The sequence below is a fragment of the Anser cygnoides genome, chromosome 2 (assembly GCF_040182565.1).
Source record: "Anser cygnoides isolate HZ-2024a breed goose chromosome 2, Taihu_goose_T2T_genome, whole genome shotgun sequence".
Lineage (NCBI taxonomy): Eukaryota > Metazoa > Chordata > Aves > Anseriformes > Anatidae > Anser > Anser cygnoides.
Genome location: NC_089874.1, coordinates 45,210,145 through 45,219,012, shown reverse-complemented (window position 1 = coordinate 45,219,012; position 8,868 = coordinate 45,210,145).

Sequence of the window (8,868 nt, the reverse complement as noted above, 5' to 3'; positions counted from 1 at the left end):
GAGCATCTATGGTACAAACATAGATTTCCCCACACACAAGGAACGTATTTAAAGAAAATGCTACATCCCAAAATACCCTTTAGTTTCACTTCTTTTTTAACAAGAACCATTTAAGGATGATTAAAAAAATACCCTCTGGGCTTCACAAGGCTACAACAAAAGTAGGTTCATTTAAAGAGATACAATCTATTTTCTAGCCACACTGATCTTACTATATTTCAGGAAAAAAAAATATAAGAATTATTAGCAAAATTAGTAGTTTGGCTGATTTCTACTGGATATACATTTGTTCCCCATGAGCTACTTTTCTTATTATTCTGAAACCTGATCTTCTTGAAGATGCTTTATACAGATAGTGTGAGTGCAATATATATATTTTACATAAAATTTGCAAAAATGATACTATATATAGTACATGACTAACAGCTTTATGGGCCCCTCTGCTTGTTGCTGTTTCACTGGGAGAGAACCACCACCACCACAGGACTTTCTCCTCCTCCAGGCTGTCCAGGCCAGGGTGGGCAGCATGGAATTTCCCACTAGAAGTCATAGGTACAAAGACACTGTCTACAGAGGAGCAGAGCAGGCCCACTGCCCACCTGCCCAAAATACAAAGTCTGCTGCTTTTGCAGATTTAGGAAATACCACAGTAACATGAGAGAGTCTTCCTTGTATCTGCTGCTGAGCGGTAAGGAAGATCGCCTTTACAGTGCCTGATACTTGAACAGGGAAAACCCTATACTGCATCCTTTTAAGTTGAACATATTCATGGAGGCTCGCCATCCTGACATCTGCTTTCCTCGATAAGTAGTCTCCCATCAGTTTCGATGGGAGCAGGATGAGGTGCAAAGGTGCTGGTCTGTACTCAGAATAAAGCCTTAGACAAGAAGTGTTGCCTTATGAGAGCCAAAATGAGATGCAAGATCCACTCTCCTCTACCCAGCCTGATAATTCAGTAATGCTTCTGCAGTGATCCAGATACATCATTGCTATTCAGTACAAAAACACCCACCTTCATCTTTTATTCTTTATTCTTACGCAAACCACTTTTAAAACATTTATTTAAAGAACAACCTATACTGTCCAAATAACATAAGCCATGTGCAAGAACGTATCTCATTTTCCAGTCCTTTGTTTGTTTAATGTTCAGACAGATTACATATTTGTGCCTATTTAACTATATTAGCAGGTATCTCACTGGTAGATTTAAAGGGTAAAATCCCCTCACTGGTCCCTTGCCACGAGGCCACACTGCTCACAACACTGAGTGCAACACTGACAGATGAATACAGAAATCCCTGCAACACAGCACTACAAAAATGTGATGGTAAACACGAAACCCCAGCTAGCGAAGCTCAGATGGGCCCAGTTCAGAGTATTACCTTGACTGATATAGTCCAGTGGGAGTCACAGTTGCTCAAAGCTGGCAGATTTGTCAGCCCTTCCCTCACACGGGATCCCCACTTGTACATTCGGCACAGAGTTTCCCAGCTCAGGAGGAAGGGGCTCTCACACCTCCCCGCTGCATGCAATGCTCCTCCTGAGAAGTGCTTTGGGGCACTGCCCCATGGTTCTCCCTGTGACCAAGGAGGCACCTCCTGTGGAGCGAGGATGCCTCGTGTGTGCAGGATGGAAGCACAGCTCTGCACAAGAGCGACCTCATGGCTGCTAAAAGCTCCCTGACCACAGACTTTGCTTCTCAGTAATCTTGCCACCAGACGGGAAATTCACTGATCTCCCATTTTAAGCTCATGAGCATATAGCGTTAACAACGTGAGCCTCCAGAGCACTTTTCATCAGAGGACCTCAAAGCACTCCAGCACCAGCTATTCGGGGAAGCTTTCCCTTTGTTTTCCTGCACAAATCCCACATCATAGAGGTACTAATTGATTAAATAGAGGGAAGCAGCAGAGATATTTCAAGTACAAGATGGCCCAGAGAACCACAGAAACAGGCTGAAAATAAATTTTCAAACAGGAGGCTGAGTAGCCCAGATAGCTATAGAAAGGCAGGGGGATTTGGGATCTCATTATCATCATGGCCAATTAATGTGCAAAGAGAAAAGGCAGAAACCAGTGTGTATCTAGAGAAATAAAAGACAGGGGCTGGCAACCACTCAGGGAACTCCTGCCTCGGAGCTGTGGAGAAAAAACAGCAGCCAAGGGGGAAGCCCAGAGATGGGGACAGGCCCTTCCACAGCCAAGCCCAATTAGCAAGGTATTCACCAAGGTCTTTGCACAGTCTCTGTGCTTCCTAACCGTGTCTGGCTGAGCTGTAAGTCATGATAGGAGAAATGGGAAGTATTTCTCTACCCTCCTCTTTAGTATCCTTCTGAGGCTCGTTATAGCCTAATTTACCTTGTGCCAGAAAATATGAGTTTATGCAGCATCTAGACACAGAAACACGTGTCAGTGTAACTAATCTGAGTTTCATGCCTGCATGATGGGTCCACGCTTTGAGTGTCTCCTAAGTAAGGAAACACAAAGGCCATTCAAATACTCAGATGTAAAAATCCGTATCAGCTCCATAGAGGTGAGATGCTTCCTGTGTACCAAGAACCTTTGCCCCCTCTCCCACCATTAATAGCAAGGTTTTCTGCCCCCCCCCCCCCCCCCCCCCACCTGGCAGAATCGCAGTCTTCAGTGCTTCCCGTTACATAAAAACCAGGCGACTGAGCACATTGTGTGTGGGAGTGAAGCAGGGTCTGCTTTAGCACTCAACTTCGTACTTCAGGAGGAGAAGCAGTGCCTGTCTGTGCTCCCTCTCCTGCCCGCCCCGCATGCCACAGGCTCCGGGCACCGCTGCAGAGCGGCCTAGGTGCCCTCCCGCTGGGGTCACCGACAGCAGCCCGGCCCCGGCAGCTCAGAGCTAGCTCCAGGGCTGTGAGACCCGCCCGGGTACAAAGTCGGTAACACAGGGAAGGTTCTGAAGCCTCACTGACAAAGCTGTGCTGCCAGCAGCATCCGAACAATGGCCTCACATCTCCTAAAGCTGAATGAACACTTTGGGATTGTGATGTAGATATAGGATCTCTCCCTGTCATCTCTGCTCCTTCCTCAGCTCTGCCATCTCTACTTCTACCTCACCGCTCAGGCTCAGTCTCGTCTTTTCCACAGTCTTATCACCTTCCCCTTCTTTCTTCCACCTCAAGTATCATTAACTCCTTTCTTTCATTTGCCCTTGTCCTTCCTTTCTCTTTTTCCCTTCTCCTGACCTGCCAGCTTTACATCCTGGAAATCCTTCTCTTAGAGGCAGCATTTGCTGTTCACTCTCCCTGGCTGAGATTTTTCCTCTCATATCCCTCTTTCACCCCATCTCCCACCCACTTCATCACACCCCAACTTTCCACCACCACAACACAGTCTCAGCGGCGCTCTCTGAGCCTTGCAACCCAGACCACATGCCAACCTGTGGGCTGCCCTTCGTCCGTCCCGCTCCTCCTCAGCCCTTCGCCACAGGTCCCACAGCCACCCAACACTTTGCTGCTGCTGCCTCCATAAACCAGAGGCTGGGGGTCGGTCTGAGCCACCCAGCAAGGAACGGAGGCAGCAGCACCAAGACATGGTGTAGGCTCTGCAAAAATGAAAGCAAAGTTGCCCACTGCTCTGGGGACTTCTGAGGATGAGGGAATATCCCTACCGCCTCTGCAACTTGACATTAGGTTTGGAAAGTACAGCACAGATATGGAAAAAGGGGTCTGCAGAGTTTTGTGACAGTGAGCGGTTCAGATCTCCGTCAGCTGAGGAGTGCTATAGGCACAATGTCAGATCTTTAAAGTTACCAGATCACAGGCACCTGATTCTGGTCTCAGTATAAACTGAACTATTTTTTTGAACATATTTTTTTCTTTTACTAGTTCTAGACCTAGGGTTAAGAATATTAACTCAACACCACTAAAGGTCTCTTTCCAAGGCCAGGCTAGCTCTGGTCTCTCCCAGATGGCAAAAACAAGCGCTATAACAGAGGATGCTAACAGAAGTGGCTTTGGGTAAGAGACCAAGAGAAAACCTCTTCTAGTATTATTGTTATATCTACTTTCCAAACAAACCTGTGAAAATACGAGGAGGCTAAATGACTGCAAAAAGGCCACACATAAGAATCTCATGGCAAAATTAAAAATCAGACTTCTAGTCACTTACTTTAATTCTAGCTTCACCTCTCCTCTAAACTTTCCTTTTTAGCATGCTTCACCCTTGCTCCATTTCCCTAGGTCTGCAAAAGATCTTCTCTTGTTTTGAACTAGAATTGCATTTTTAGCACCCATGCCTAACTGCATAGTTCTTGAAAAACTTACTAAAATTTCCATAGCAGAAGTTACACAGTAAAACAAATTCCCCAAAAAGTAAGCCTTGGTATGGCGATAAATTAATTCAAAAACAGGTTTGCTTGTTTACATATGAACTATAGCATCACTCTTACTGTTAGCCATGGTTCAGCACAAGTGTTTGTGCGAACGATGTAGCTACAGCATTTTGACTCTCACTTTGGGGATGTGTCTCCTTGCCTGTTGCAGATACTGGAGAATTCTCGCAGTACAGTCTGGAGTACACTTATCCTCATCAGATCAGTCTCTTTTATCACAAAAAAACCCACACTTAACCCTAGGACAAAATAAAGTATGATGTTGCAACTTCATCTCTACCAAAATCTCTCTGATATGAGGGCAGTTTTATAAACCTGCTTGATAAGAGTTTGTAGGGTCAAAAGAGAAGCATTTCACCTTGGGTGTCCCTGCAGCCCACCCATTGGTCAGAAAACTCATTTTCCCTCTCGTTTTTTTGTTTTTTGTTTTGTTTTTGTTTTTTTTCTTGAGACACCTTCTAGACTTCTAGAGGTGGAGATACACAGGGTTGCTACGTGCCAGGCAACAATTGCTTCAAACAGCTGGATTCTAAAACTGCTCCCTTCCCTGTCCCAAAAGGCCATTCATTGTTTTGTTTCCCTTGCTCCATTGGCACAAGGAGGAAAGGTGGCATTTCCCTCATTCTCAGCCACTGACTGCGTCAGAACAGCACTTTTCCAGCTCATATGTGCAGACAGGCCATGTCCTGGCTGTAATAGGCGGTGTATATCTCAGGAGCAAGCTCCACAACAGCAGGAAGAGATAAGGGAGCATGCTTCAGCCCTCCGGAAAATCCTGCCCAAGAGGACCGTGAGGAGCCAGACAGAATGTCCTTCATTAACGTGCAGATGAACACAGATCATATTCGTGAGGACCATGTTTCTCTGATCTAAAATGTGACCCCTGAGCTTCCCTTTTAGCTCCTTTGGCCTTTCCTCCAGTTTGCTTCCAACTTTCATTTCCTCCAGTCCCACAGGGTAACTCCTTGCAAGTGAGCTGCTGGCAAAAGATGCTGTGCACCTCTGCACCCACATTTCCAACAAGCTGCCGAGGCACAAGCAACTCTCACATGATGAAAAGTATCTGAATGCCCTGCATATGGTAGGCGTGATAAATATGTGGGGCAGGTTCTGGTAGGATGGTGGGATTTGACATGTCCAAAAATTGATCTGAAAGGGTGCCTTCATTTCTCTAAGCTTTTCACATTGCTTTTTGTAAAAAGGAGTATTCAGGCACTGTGTCTAGTAAACGAGAGCATGTGTGGGTGCTTTGCTGCCAGGACCGTTTCAGCAAACGGACTGAGCGGCTCAGGAAATCAGCATGGTCACCAGCCAAAAATGCAGATAAGGAGGAAAGTAGTTGAAAGTCTTTGCATTTGGCAGGTGTGTGAGGATCATCCAGCCCTTGTTTGGAGAGGGATACACATATCTCAAAATATTCTGAGATGCATTTGACATGCAGGTCTTCTCAGGAGCAAGCCAACCAGAAAGAAAATGGATCTTCCTCCTTGGTCATGATCACAGGAGAGGGTTCAGTGTACTCAACTCCCTGAAGACCCAGAAGGTTTGTCTCTCAGATCTCCCAAGCAAAACTGCTGCCAAGATTGTAAATGCAGTCCTGATGCAAGGGGATGAAAATTGCTCTAACTCAGTCTGGCATCCGTGCTGCTCCCCAGTCCCAGCAAGCAGAACTGAGTAGCCCCAGTCTGACAGCAGCTGCGGCGGTGCAAACAGCCCTCCAGCTGCCACTGCAGAGTGCCGGAGATCTGCAGTGGGATGCAAGGACAGGAACCCCCTCCAAACAGCAGGAAATACCATTGATTTTCAGATGCAGGCATTTTGCAGAGAGAGCAAAAGGAACAAAGCAGATGTTGGGCAGCCTGCAGCACAGCTCTCCCCTCGCAGGCACCCCTTTGGAGCAATAAATCCTTCAAGGGGGGCAAGGGAGAAAAAAACCAACCACGCAGCAGCGTACTGATCTTCACAGACTGAGCAGCTTTAATGCTGTGTAATCCTCCAGAGGGAGGAAACAGCATTTCCTTTGTGCTAAAGACATCAAAATGGTTGAAAGTGGCAATCCCCACTGACATTACCTTTATTAAAGGAGGGATATTTCCACAAGCCCTGAGAAGGCTCGGTCAAGAGCCAGCATCTACTTGTAATGATAGAAAATACCAGGCAGTTGGGACTTCTTGAAAGAATATATAGGCAAATGTGCACACCGACTAGAGGCTGCATATCACAGCAGCACACACCAATTATACAGCTATCAAACAATAGCGTAGCGGCAGCGATACGAGTGATGTGAGCAGCTCAATAATTGCCTTTTATTCTTCTTGAATTTGGCACCTGTGTTATTTTGCAGCAGGTATATAATTAACTTGTATTCTGAAGGGGGAAGTGGTGCCCTAGGGTTGTTGTTACATGAGTGCCAAGCCTTCTTGAGCCACTTCCTCAGCAGAGAAACATTTTTCCATGTAAATTGGATAGAGAAGTGAAAGAAGGGAGATAGGCATTCCCAGTAAAAATCTGAGTACTAGGAGCCTACTTTTAATTAAACCTTACTTTGAATAACAGTAGGATTCGTGTTCTTCTCACAGACACTCTCCTGCATCTAAATATCAAACAACTGTCAATTCACAGTGTCACTGAATATAAAATCAGTCCCTGAGCACCTTAAGGCAACATGCAGGAAACATCGTGTAGAGTTCACATTGATATGTCAGTACATCTCACCCGGCCTTGTCTGAAACACCTTAGAAATAGCAGCTTGAGCTGTATGGCACTGCCCAGACATTCAGAGTCGTGTAGAGTTTGTCAGAGTCCCAAGCTACTTTTTAGGCTCAGATACTTTTGTTGCTTATATTTGTATGCATACATATGGTCCCACAGAATTTCTGGAGTGTTTGATGCAGTTGCAAGCCTTGCCTCCTTCTTGCTCAAAACGGGAAGTAAAAATTCTGAATAGAGGATCTGAATTACAAAGTTATATTATAACAGGAGCAAAAAATGCCAATGCATTCACCTCCCCTTCCTTGCGAACTGTTCAGTTATAATCATGTCCCCAAGCACATTCCGTACTGAATCACTGCGACATCTGTTAGGGAAATGAACACAAATCTATATCTGCATGCAGCAAATATATTGGCAAGGTTGCAGCAGGGGGAAGGGAGATTAGGTGTCGCTTTTCACACAAACTAGAAAATGACAGCTTGTCACTTCCATGAGTGAATACCAGGAGAAGCGAGAGTAGGCAAGATACTTCTTCACCTTTTTACCCCACCGTAACATTACAGAGATGCAGATTAAGGACAAAACTGTGGCTTCGTGTCCCCTGCCTGCAGCAATAGCATCTGGATGTGGATCACCCCCCCAGGAACACTAACTATAATGGATTGTATCCGCCACTCACATATGTCGGCAGAGCTCCTCTGAGTGGAAGGGAGCTGTGCCCCTTCTCCAGCTGAAGAGCCAGACCAACACGCCAGCGATGGGGACAGGCTGGCGATGAAGGCAACGTAACAGAGCATGCTGGAGACACATATTGCTCTTTCATCTACAAGAAATGCGTTGCATTAACAATTAGCAGTATATCATAGCTGGTGCAGAGCAGCACAGCACCCTTTCGTTGATTATGGCTTGTTTTTAAGTGCATCTTCCCCACACCCAAAAGCCTGTGTTCAAGGCATTGTGTATTCTGTGATTCATGTAATGAGACTAACATGACTGTAGAAATGATATTATTTCAGTTCCTTTCTAAAGGGATGCACAACCTCCCACCCACTCTTCCTTGTGCTTTTACAGTGAGAATTTGTTCCTAATTGGTATCCAGGCGTGCATAGTCAAATCGATTCCTCTTCAGAAAAGAGTGCTGCTTTTTATCCTGAAGAGAACACATAATACTGACTTCACTTAGAGGATCTGATTTTTAAAATCACTATGAACAGATTTTGATGGAACCATTCTTGATAACAGATGTGTAGTTAAAATATTTCCTGATTTTATGATAATTTGACTACAACAAAGTAAATAATTGACTTGAAAATAAGCAAACCTTTAGGAACTTCGACATCAGAGATGAATGCAAAATTCAGAGCTTAGAATTCTCCTTAGGACTGTTATTAGTCCGTAACCTCCTGCCCTTCCATAATCTTAACCTGAAACTTTAAAGATAAATGTACATAGAGAAAACTTTGACATTTGGACTCCTGACGTGCATTTGTTTTCTCGTGCAAGAGATAAATTTTAAGCCTTCAGGAGTTACATATTTACAGTGTGATTTCACAACAAAGAACATGGATTCTTCCATTTGGTAGAAAAATAGTAACACTTTCTCTGAGAAAGCTGTGCTTTATAGTTTACAGTGAGAAACTGCTTGGAAAAAAAGTAGAACAGAAACAGGAAGGGTTTTTTTTAAGCTCTCTGAAGGACAGTTATTCTTACAACTGTAAGAATTCTTCACATTGAAATAATTTAGTCAGCACACTGAAATAGTTTTCTACTAACTCATACTTTTCCACCAAGCTT